The following is a 12,670-nucleotide window of genomic DNA, read 5'->3' as shown; positions in this document are numbered from 1 at the left end:
ATCTCTCCACCTCTACCCTATCCAGCCCCTTCATTATCTTATAGGTCTCTGTAAGATCCCCTCTCAGCCTTCTAAATTCCAACGAGTACAAACCCAATCTGCTCAGTCTCTCCTAATCAACACCCCTCATCTCTGGTATCAACCTGGTGAACCTTCTCTGCACTCCCTCCAAGGCCAATATATCCTTCCGCAAATAAGGGGACCAATACTGCACACAGTATTCCAGCTGTGGCCTCACCAATGCCCTGTACAGATGCAGCAAGACATCTCTGTTTTTATATTCTATCCCCCTTGCGATATAGGCCAACATCCCATTTGCCTTCTTGATCACCTGTTGTACCTGCAGACTGGGTTTTTGCGTCTCATGCACAAGGACCCCAGGTCCCTTTGCACAGTAGCATGTTGTAATTTTTTTCCATTTAGATAATAATCCAATTTGCTATTATTTCCTCCAAAGTGAATAACCTCGCATTTGTCAACGTTATACTCCATCTGCCAGATCCTCGCCCACTCACTCAGACTTCGGAATGGACCTATCTATATTAAGCTGATCTTTCTCGACACCCTATCTGTATATACAACACTATATTCAACACTATATTCTGCTTTTCTGTTCACAAGTTCTTACGTTAGAATGTCTTATTTAAACATTTTTATTGCAATTAAATGTTTTTTCACCACCCACCTGTGACTAATTTGTCTCAGATTTGTCTCGAATAGGAATCCTCTTCCATTGATGATCGCCAGAGAGATGCTTCATGTTGATGTCAGTTGGGGAGGCCCCACAATGCTGTGTCACCGAGGAAGGGAAGCCATTGGTTCCCCAGGCCCCATGAGCGATTCCCTCCAGTCCCCCAACCCACCTGCCCCAGGGCCCTGTATGGGGGTTTCAGATCCCTTACCCACTACACAGACATGGGCCCAAGTGCCAGCGTACATTCGGAGCTCAGGTAGGAGAGAGACTAGTTTGCACCAGGGCACCATCATAATGGTGCTTAGCGAGTCGTCATCACCCTCCTGCCTGCCAAAAAACTCGCTAACACAGAGTACCCAGGCCCACCACTCTGGTGTGACAATGCTGCAGGATATAGAAGGAATTCTGGGGGGGGGGTTGCAGGATGAAACCCATAGACACAAACCCCAAGCGACTGAACCTCCTGGTGATCCTTTCCTTCTCCCTATGTTCTATAAATATGTGAAGAGTAAAAGGATAAGACGTGAAGGAATAGGGCCTATAAAAGGTGAAGGCGGGAAAGTCTGTACGGAACCAGGAGAAATGGCAGAGGTGCTTAATGAGTATTTTGCCTTGGTTTTCACAGAGGAGAAGGACCTGGGTGGATGTACTGCGGGCTTGCGGTGGACTGAAAAGATTGAGTATGTGGACTTTAAGAAAGAGGTTGTACTGGAATCTTTGAATGGCATCAAGATAGATAAGTCGCCGGGTCCGGATGGGATGTACCCCAGGTTACTGTGGGAGGCGAGGGAAGAGATTGCAGAGCCTCTGGCGATGATCTTTGCTTTGTCGATGGAGACGGGAGAGGTGCTGGAGGATTGGAGGATTGCGGATGTGGTTCCTATTTTCAAGAAGGGGAATAGGGATAGCCCAGGAAATTGCCGACCGGTGAGTCTAACCTCAGTGGTTGGTAAGCTGATGGAGAAGATCCTGAGGGACAAGATTTATGAGCATTTAGACAGGTTTAGTATTCTCAAGAATATTCAGCATGGCTTTGTCAAAGGCAGATCGTGCCTTACGAGCCTGGTGGAGTTCTTCGAAAATGTGTCTGCGTGGGTTTCCTCCAGGTGCTCCAGTTTCCTCCCACTGTCCAAAGATGTGCGGGTGAGGTAATTGGCAATGCTAAATTGAGCCTTAGTGTCAGGGGGATCAGCAGGGTAAATATATGGCATTACGAGAATAGGGCCCGGGTAGGATTGTGGTCGGTGCAGACTCGATGGGCCAAGTGGCTTTCTTTTGCACTGTAGGGATTCTAAATCAAAGACAAGTCTTTGTAATATTTAGGATGAGCCACAAGCCATTTTGCAATTGATGGAACATCTGGGAATTCAAATGTCATTGAATGCTATGAACTTTGGCCTTTTGTTCTAATGATGTGGAAATGCCGGCGTTGGACTGGGGTGAACACAGTAAGAAGTCTCACAACACCAGGTTAAAGTCCAACAGGTTTATTTGGTAGCAAATTTCCACTCCATCTGACGAAGGAGCAGTGCTCCGAAAGCTTATGGTATTTGCTACCAAATAAACCTGTTGGACTTTAACCTGGTGTTGTGAGACTTCTTACTTTTGTTCTCATCCAGTGTTTACAACCTGCAGTGGCACAGGTAACTCTGGGATTGCTCCCGAATAGCAATTATCCCAGTGAATGCCCTGACATCAGGGGTCAGTATTTAATGGCGGTGATGGGGGGTTTCTAAAACTAACGGGGAGCCAGCGAAAGTCCCGCATTGCCTCTTTTCGGGAAGGCCCATGGAATTAAGTGTCAGTTAGCGTCTTCACTGAACAGTGTGGGATTTTCCAGGATTAAGGATCCCGGGGGCAGGAAGCCCACGTGCCGAGAGCTGCCGACCAATCAGAGGCTCATGGAAGTCCCAGGCTCGCTGATGGACCCAGGAATAGGCAGGACAGGAATCGTGGGTCAGCAGATAGGGAAATGGGGCTGGCCGTCAGCAGATCCCACTTTCCCTCGATCAGGCACTGAGTGCCTCTGGATGAGGAAACACCCTGGAAGCCCGGACACAACCATGACTGGGCTTACTTTTTTTTGGGGTTCCACAGTCCCCTAGCTGAGGCCTTTAAATGAGAATTAATTGCATCTTTCAAGGCCTCAGTTGGTTGTGGGTGGGAAGGCTGTCCCTGGGCCTTCCCACGTAGACTTTCTTGGGGCTGAGATGGGAGGAAGGGGTGCAGATCCCCCCACCCCCCCGCTGCCCCCCGCCGCCCCCCGCCGAGCTATCCTCACACCCAATTAAATGCCCACACAGCACCAAACCCAACAAGGTTTCAGCTCCCAGGCGTCTGTAGGTAACATGAACAGCAATCCAATCTTTATTCTCATTTGATGTCCATGGAGCTCTTAGGAGTTGGAAACTGACTGATTTCATAGAATCCCTACAGTGCAGAAGGAGGCTATTCGGCCCATCAAGTCTGCACCGACTCTCCGACGGAGCATCCTGCCCAGGCCCTATCCCGGTAACCTTACTTATTTATCTCCACTAATCCTCCTAACCTACACATCTTGGGACACTAAGAGACAATTTGGCATGGACAATCCACCTAACCTGCACACCTTTGGAGCGTGGGAGGAAACCGGAGCACACGGAGAAAACCCATGCAGACACAAGGTGAAGGTACAAACTCCACACAGGCGGGCATCCAAAGCCGGAATTGAACCGGGTCTGTGGTGCAGCGAAGCAGCGTTGCTAACCACTGTGCCAGTATGCCACCCATCCCTTCATAAAGACAAAGAGTTACAGGCAGCTGGTGGGAGCAGTATTACTAGCCGGTCAGATCATTCCCAGAAGGAAAGAAAGAATAAAAAATAAAACGGGGAAATAAGAATACTTGATTTGATTTGATTTATTATTGTCACATGTATTAGCATACAGTGAAAAGTATTGTTTCTTGCGCGCTATACAGACAGAGCACATCGTACATAGAGAAGGAAAGGCGAGAATGCAGAGTGTAACAGTCATAGCTAGGGTGTCGAGAAAGATCAACTTAATGCAAGGTAAGTCCATTCAAAAGTCTGATGGCAGCAGGGAAGAAGCTGTTCTTGAGTCAGTTGGTCTGTGACCTCAGACTTTTGTATCTTTTTTCCGATGGAAGAAGGTGGCAGAAAGAATATTCGGGGTGCGTGGGGTCCTTAATTATGCTGGCTGCTTTGCTGAGGCAGCGGGAAGTGTAGACAGAGTCAATGGATGGGAGTCCTTCCTCTGGGTTTAGTAGGGATGAAATTGCCAGTTTCTGATCTGTATGGCTCAGATGCTCACTGGATACTGTAGCTAAATAATTATGGGACAGGCTAAATCACTGGCCTGCCTTGTTTGTCCTGCATAATCCACCAAAAATAATCAATAGCTGGAGTCTTAACTGATCGATATTAAACAAGTCACACAAAGAACTCTTTGACAAGTTATTTATTAATGTGCTGGAGGAAAACAGCAAATCCTATTCTGCTGTATACCTTCTAAATAAATGCTTCAAAATGAATGACCGCAAACATAATATGTTGTTTTTCTTAATATCTTATTACATTGAATATTAAATATTAAATGCACTGTAACGACTCACCAAGGCTTCTTTAACAGCACCTTCCAAATCCGTGACCCCATCATTTATTCAGCTATGTTAGCCACAGTGCCACACAATCACAGAATCCCTACAGTGCAGAAGGAGGCCATTCGGCCCATCGAGTCTGCACCGATCATAATCCCACTCAGGCCCTATCCCCATAACCCCATGCATTTACCCTAGCTAGTCCCCCTGACACGAAGGGGCAATTAAGAACAGCCAATCCACCTAACCCGCACATCTTTACACTGTGGGAAGAAACCGAAGCACCCGGAGGAAACCCATGCCAACACGGGGAGAATGTGCAAACTCCACATAGACAGTGACCCAAGCCGGGAATCGAACCTGGGTTCCTGGCGCAGTCAGGCAGCAGTGCTAACCATTGTGCCACCGTGCCACTCACTGATGTTCGACCTTCCCTGACCTGTGGTATCCCACATCGCTGAGAAGGTTGAGAATAATGATATCTTCCTGCCTCATGCCCCTTCTCAGATCCGAGCTCTCGCTCATTCTGCCACCTGGCGCGATGAGCCAGCTGCTGATGGCGTGACCATGGGCCACTTGCTTCTCACCCCAATGTCTCCCTCCCCTCACGATGACCTTCTGAGTTCCTGCTTTTCCACATCCAAAACCCGCACAGGATGGGAAAAAAGGAGCAAAGAGACCAACAACACAGCGGTCGATCAAACACCTGCTGCTGTACTTACACTGGAGGCTGGGAGCTGAGTGCAACACATTGTTCAGAAAAATGCATGTTTATCTCGGAGGTTGGAAGCTCCAGTTCCCAGTGGGGCTCAGGCCTTGCGCACATTCATTGGCCAGGAAGTGGCCAAAAATCAACAGTTGGTGTCTTTTTGTTTAATATATTTATTAGTGTTACAAGTAGGCTTATATTAACACTGCAATGAAGATTCTGTGAAAATCGTCCAGTTGCCACACTCCCACACCTGTTCTGAGGGAGAATTGAGACAGTGATCCAAGCTCGGAACTGAACCCAGGTCTCTGGCACTTTGAGGCAGTAGTGCTCAGCACTGTGTCACCATGCCTTCCTGTAAAGCTGTTCCCGCCTGGTTTCGAACCGGGGACCTTTCACATGTTAGGCGAACGTGATAACCACTACACTGCGGAACCTTGCCTGATTTTTACCGTCTTTAGACTGGGAACTGACCCTGCACGTTTGTGTAGAAACAAACAAGTGAAATGGTGCAAAACTGCAGGTCAGGTGACCTGACCGGAGCGCCATTCCAGACAAGGGGTCCCAGGTAGCTGGCCACAGGGAGGGGTAACAGGATAAGGCCGCTGTAGAAACTCCCAGTTAGGGATAAAAACAGGGATCAGAAAGTGGTCCCAGAAAGAAGCTCCAGGTAAGGAACTGAGACAGGGATCAGAAATAGGTCCCGAAAAGTAAAGGCGAAAGAAAGGAACAGACAAAATGGCTCAGAATTAAAGGCAGAGGAACAGGCTTGAAACAAAGTTGTCCTGAGGGAAACCCTGAAGATCTGAGGAGGCAGACAAAAGTTGGCCATTCCTTTCTGATGCAGTGGTAAAAATCTGAACCTGTACTTGGAAGATGAGGTCTGAGTGTACGCAGAGATCAAGGGAAAAGGAATCTCGTAAGGTGAGATTGAAACCCTGTGACGTGGGCCATTGTTGCAGCTGTTCAACTGGGAGTGATGTATAGGGAAGATTCCAAGGCAAGTTCTTGAACTGTGACAATTGGAAACCCCTGTGAGAAAGACAACATTTCAGTGAGACTGGTTGGTTCACAATCTGCAAACTGTCTGGCTGGGTTGTTGCGAAATCCATGGAATCTGCTTTGGTCACATTTGTCATTTACTTTGGACTGTGGTGAGCCTGATCACAGTTCATCCACTAATTCATAGTAGCTTTTACCTACCCTGAATATCAGTGTATAAAATAATTATCGTAAATTGTATTACCTTTCTGAATTTGTATGCATCTGTAAAGATATTGCTGGGATAAAGGAATAGTGTGGTTTGAATCATAGAGTTGTGGAATCATGGAATCATAGAACCCCTACAATGCAGGAGGAGGCCATTCGGCCCATCCAGCCTGCACTGACAACAATCCCACCCAAGCCCTATCCTCATAACCCCACGTATTTACTTTATAATCCCCCTGAAACTAAGGGTCAATTTAATACAAGTGTTTCCTCTCCATGCTTTCTTCCCTTTGTGTGTCGGTATGTGCAAGTCGGTATAGGTTTCAGAAAGTGAGTGAACTAACAGGAAGGATGCTAGTGGATTAAGAGTGTGAAAGGAGCAGCATAAGGCTGTCGAACAAAGTGTGTTTCTGTGATCGAGAAATGAGGACCAGCAGGACAGTGAAGATTTTCAAGCGCTTTGTCTACAGGTGGTGCAGTGCTGAGTAGAGAGAGGGGCAGGTGTAAGTAATTGTAACATTGAGTGTCAGATCAATAAATTGTTTTCAGCATTGCAGCCCTTTGCAAAAATGTTTGGGCGTTTACCTCTTCTGCTGTGCCTCGCAACTTGCCTGGACACCCTTGCACGCCCTTCCTCCAGCATTGACAACTCCAGATACAATCTAAACTATCTCTTCCTGCAATTGTCAATGTTTGCCTGGGATTCAATTTAATGCTCATTTATGTCTTGGTGTAAGGTTGTAGAATCATAGACTCCCAACAGTGCAGAAGGAGGCCATTCGGCCCATCAGATCTGCATTGACCACAATCCCACCCAGGCCCTATCCCCTTATTTACCCTGCTAGCCCCCCTGACACTCTGGGGCAATTTACCATGGCCAATCGACCTAACTGGATCTGGATAGAAATGGTTCGATCAATCAGACGCAGAATGGATTCATGAGGGGAAAGTCGTGCTTGACGAACATGTTGGATTTTTATGAAGATGTGACTAGGGCGGTTGATGGAGGAGAACCGGTGGATGCGGTGTTTTTGGATTTCCAAAAGGCATTTGATAAGGTGCCCCATAAAAGGCTGCTGAAGAAGATTAGGGCACACGGAGTTGGGGGTAGTGTGTTAAAGTGGATTGGGGACTGGCTATCCGACAGGAAGCAAAGAGTCGGAATAAATGGGTGTTTTTCCGGTTGGAGGAAGGTAACTAGTGGCGTGCCGCAGGGATCGGTACTCGGGCCGCAACTGTTTACCATTTATATAGATGATCTGGAGGAGGGGACGGAGTGTAGGGTAACGAAGTTTGCAGACGACACAAAGATAAGTGGAAAAGTGAATCGTGTGGAGGACGGAGAAGATCTGCAGAGAGATTTGGACAGGCTGAGTGAGTGGGCGAGGATATGGCAAATGGAGTATAACGTTGATAAATGCGAGGTTATACACTTTGGAGGAAATAATAACAAATGGGATTACTATCTCAATGGAAACAAATTAAAACATGCTACCGTGCAAAGGGACCTGGGGGTCCTTGTGCATGAGACGCAAAAGCCCAGTCTGCAGGTACAACAGGTGATCAAGAAGGCAAATGGGATGTTGGCCTATATTGCGAGGGGGATAGAATATAAAAGCAGGGATGTCTTGATGCACCTGTACAGGGCATTGGTGAGGCCGCAGCTGGAATACTGTGTGCAGTATTGGTCCCCTTATATGAGGAAGGATATATTGGCATTGGAGGGAGTGCAGAGAAGGTTCACCAGGTTGATACCGGAGATGAGGGGTTTGGATTATGAGGAGAGGCTGAGGAGATTGGGTTTGTACTCGTTGGAGTTTAGAAGGATGAGGGGGGATCTTATGGAGACTTATAAGATAATGCGGGGGCTGGATAGGGTGGAGGCGGAGAGATTCTTTCCACTTAGTAAGGAAGTTAAAACTAGAGGACACAGCCTCAAAATAAAGGGGGGTCGGTTTAAGACAGAGTTGAGGAGGAACTTCTTCTCTCAGAGGGTGGTGAATCTCTGGAATTCTCTGCCCACTGAGGTGGTGGAGGCTACCTCGCTGAATATGTTTAAAGCGCGGATGGATGGATTCCTGATCGGTAAGGAAATTAAGGGTTATGGGGATCAGGCGGGTAAGTGGAACTGATCCACTTCAGATCAGCCATGATCTTATTGAATGGCGGGGCAGGCTCGAGGGGCTAGATGGCCTACTCCTGCTCCTATTTCTTATGTTCTTATGTAACTCGCGCATCTTTGGACTGTGGGAGGAAACCGGAGCACCCGGAGGAAACCCACGCAGATATGGAGAGAACGTGCAAACTCCACACAGTCACCCAACGCTGGAAATGAACCCGGGTACCTAACGCTGTGAGGCAGCAGTGCTAACCACTGTGCCACCCATGTGGAGCCATGTCTACCAGGGTCTCCCTATCTTTCAATGGGGTCACTGATTTCCCACTCCCCATGATCAATAAATGATCCTTAAACAGTGTGACGAGGGAATAGTTGTCATCCTTAATTTATTTGGATCACAAGTGGACTTTCCATCCATTTGGCAGTGGTTTCAGGCATCTTTCAGACCTGCTTCTCCAGTGTATCCTTAAAATGCTACACAAATAAAGTTCATTTATTTGTCACAAGTAGGCTTACATTAACACTGCAATGAAGTTACTTTGAAAATCCCCGAGTTGCCACACTCTGACGCCTGTTCGGGTACACTGAGGGAGAATTTAAGCATGGCCAACGCACCTAACCAGCACGTCTTTGGACTGTGGGAGGAAACCGGAGCACCCGGGGGAAACCCACGCAATGTGCAGACTCTGCCCAGACAATGATCCAAGCTAGGAATTGAACCTGGGTCCCTGACGCTGTGAGGCAGCAGTGCTAACCACTGTGCCACCGTGCCACCCCGGGGGAATTGCTCACTAGATGTCTGAAGCATTGCTTCACCACACTTCAGCAGGAGGGCTGCGATACTCCGGTCTCCATGGCGTTACTGTCTGGTAAGATATGCAACTATTATTTGTGATTAAAGTTGCTGTCAGATATTAGCAATTAGTTCAATTGTTAAGGATAGCGAAGAGTACAAATCTACCATCAGTCTAGTTGCTATTTAGCCCTGTGCATATGGCCCATGAATGATTTATCGATAATTGCCACATTTCCAGTTCATACTCTGAGCAGTAAAACTTGACAACACATCTAGCGATGAACTTTTATTACTGTTCCCCATCGCTCTTCTGAGGGCTGTGATGTGTGGAAGCAATTCAGCGATAAACAAATTACAAATGTTAGAGCTCTGATGTAGGAAGAAGTGATGAATATAATTTATTTTGATCTGGAATAAACAAGGATGAGTCAGAGAGAAATTGGAACAAGTGAAAGAAATGCGCGCGCTGGGCTTTTGATCTCATAATTGCAATACTTACCAGCTTCATTAATAGCACGCAACCAGAATTAATTAACAGGTAAAAACGTCTTGTAGACAATCAAACAAGATGGTACATAGTTTGCGATGCAGTGCCAAACTGTTTTTGCAGATTGCAATGGGTTAGCATCTATTAGAACTATCATTATCAATGCCAGGCACAGAATAATTTAAGTATTATGATTCGTGGTTGATGGCAGGCTGAAATGAAACTCACACCATGATCACAGAGAACACTTTGTTTAATTAGAAGAAATACTAAAACCCTGACTGCTCTGACAGCGGAGTTTTCTTACTAATAGTATAACGTTAACAACTATAAAATGATTAAATCTGCAGGGGGCAGGAATGAGGAGCCTTATTTATATAGCACCTTTAACATAGAAAACAAGACCAAATGCTCCTCAGATTATAAAGTTTTATGCTTCTATAATTTGAACTGCTTGATCTGGATTTATCAGACACCCTATTATAGTTCAAATATATAATTATTTCCATATACAGTAAACAGTGCATTCAGAGTATGTACTGGTGGATGGTTAGATTCTAGATGATTAGTTTTGCCAAGTAATGTCTGCAGCAACAACCCTGACTGCAGCTGATGTTCTTCATCTTGCTATGCTATTCAAAACGTTTCTTCATTCCCCCTTCCCTCACTTAGTTTCTTATTTTTGAATCTGTAGTTATTTCCAGTTATTACAGAGTTAATGTGAACTCTGAGGGAAATTAAGACTCAGTTTCTCTTCTGGTTGGAGCCTTCAATGTCAACTGCTCCATAAAGTTAAACTTTACCTAAACTTGCCCCACCACTGGCGACATGGTGGCACAGTGGTCAGCACTGCTGCCTCACGGCACCAGGGACCTGGGTTCGATTACTGTCTATGCGGAGTCTATACATTTTCCCTGTGTCTGCGTGGGTTTCCTCCGGGTGCCCTGGTTTCCTCCCACAGTCCGTGCTGGTTAGGTGCACTGGCCATGCTAAATTCTCCCTCACTGTACCTGAACAGGTGTCGGAGTGTGGAGACTTGGGATTTTTCACAGTAACTTAACTGCAGTCTTAATGCAAGCCTACTTGTGACAATAAATAAACTTTCGCCTGTGGCTATACTAGTTTGAAAGCACCCAATCTTGTCTGATCTTGGAAGTTAAGTAAACTCAGGCCTGGTTAGTACTTGGATGGGAGACCGCCTGGGAATACCAGGTGCAGTAGGCTACCGGAAAAGAATTCCCTGATTAAAGGCCAAATTGATGGGCCAATCAGGGAGCCTCTTGCTTTGTATTTAACCAGGAGTGTCAGTTCCTCTGGGGCTCCTGATGTCGACTGCTAACTGAAAGCACTCTGTATGCTGTTGTCAGACTTGTAAATAAAGGGATTTTGGTGAAGGGACTTCTGCCTCTGAGAACTTATTACAGCTTCAGTTTAACTTCATCGGCTACCCTGATCCTTGACGCTACCCTAGCCTGAGCGAACCACCAAGCGCAATGGGCTATCGTCCTATTCACTTGCATGATCATGGTTTCACCACTGCCAGGTACGTATTTCCAAAGCCATCTACATTGATGAGTTAACATTCTCTATCCCAGCCATCTGAGAGTGTTCTATACTGCTCTAATTGACGCAGAATGAACTCTCCACTTAGAGGAACGTGTGTGAAAACACAAGAAAGCCGCAGCTTACCGATTTCCTTTCATATCAATGTAACCATCTTCCATTATTTTAATTGCATTCACTTCTAAAGTGGTGGGGTTGAGCAGGACAGGAGGCTTAGACACTGTCCCAATCGCTATTTTGCCTTGATTCTGCGTGGGTTTTTATTTAGCTATCTTTGTATTTCATTACCAGTGTACAATCGAAGTACCATATTTGACATCTTTAAGCAGAGACAGGGGCGTTCCATGATTGCACATGGTCTGTACCTTAATAAAGATTTCCAGCATTGCATTGGTATTCACTGCTAACACATCCAGAATCGCTGGTCCTGAAAAATTTAAAGTCTACCACAAACTCAATTTAAAATTAAGATGTGTTGCAAAATTAGATTGCTTTGATAGAAGCTTTTGGGACTATCAGACAGCAATCTAAAACTGTTCTCTGCAGCTTAACACGTGAATATTAGCACTAGACTGATTATACAACAGTAAAATACAGTAATATACATATTACATTACACTCTTTGAATGTGCACTTTCTTTATTATATTGATAGCGTGTTTCTTTTTTCAGCAAAGATGAGTTTACATTTTATTAATACTAATATTTTCATCCAGAATCCATGATTGGGTCATTTTATTATTGATAGAGCTACTGAAATATAGATTGCACATCTGAAAGTCCTATTGGTCAGAAAACTAAACCGCATTACACACAGCGTGTGTTGACTGAACTCTTATCCTTTAATCACCAAGCTTTCAACGAGTGGTAAGCATTACATGAGTCATGGATCATGATTAGGATTGAAGGTTCTTTACCTAAATGACTCATTGTTTCGTATCTACACCCATTCAAGCAAAAGAGAGCTTCAAGCCGAGAGTTTCAAGTTTTTAGGTGTCCAGATCACCAACATCCTGCCCTGTATTATCCACACTGATGCTTTGGTTAAGAAAGCCCATCAACGCCTCTACATTCTCAGGAGGCTAAGGAAATTCAGCATCTGCACCACGACTCTCACCTTTTCTTATAGATGTACCATAGTAAGCATCCTTTCCGGATGTATCACAGCTTGGTATGTCTCCTGCTCTGCCCAAGTCTGCAAGAAACTACAAAGGGTTGTGAACGTAGCCCAATCCATCATGCAAACCAGCCTCCCATCCATTGACTCCAGCTACACTTCCCGCTACCTTGGAAAAGCAGCCAGCATAATCAAGGACCCCACACACCCTGGACATACTCTCTTTCACATTCTTCCAGCGGAAAAAAGAAACAAAAGTCTGAGATCACATACCAACCAACTCCAGAACAGCCCATTCCCTGCTGCCTTCAGATTTTTGAATGGACCGACCATATATTAAGCTGATCTTTCTCTACACTCTAGCAATGACTGTAACATTA

At 45.7% G+C, this 12,670-nt stretch overlaps 1 non-coding gene across 1 annotated transcript; it reads left to right on the top strand.

Annotated features, from left to right (window-relative positions):
* The first annotated feature begins 10,716 nt into the window (after nt 1–10,716).
* Nucleotides 10,717–10,835, top strand: LOC144507371 (5S ribosomal RNA). Its single transcript, XR_013500074.1, has one exon. It is a non-coding gene; the product is annotated as a 5S ribosomal RNA (ribosomal RNA).
* The last annotated feature ends 1,835 nt before the right edge of the window (nt 10,836–12,670 follow it).

This window comes from Mustelus asterias, chromosome 18 (assembly GCF_964213995.1).
Source record: "Mustelus asterias chromosome 18, sMusAst1.hap1.1, whole genome shotgun sequence".
Classification (NCBI taxonomy): Eukaryota; Metazoa; Chordata; class Chondrichthyes; order Carcharhiniformes; family Triakidae; genus Mustelus; species Mustelus asterias.
The sequence above is the reverse complement of the archived record's forward strand: the minus strand, read 5'-3'. Positions and strand labels throughout refer to the sequence as shown.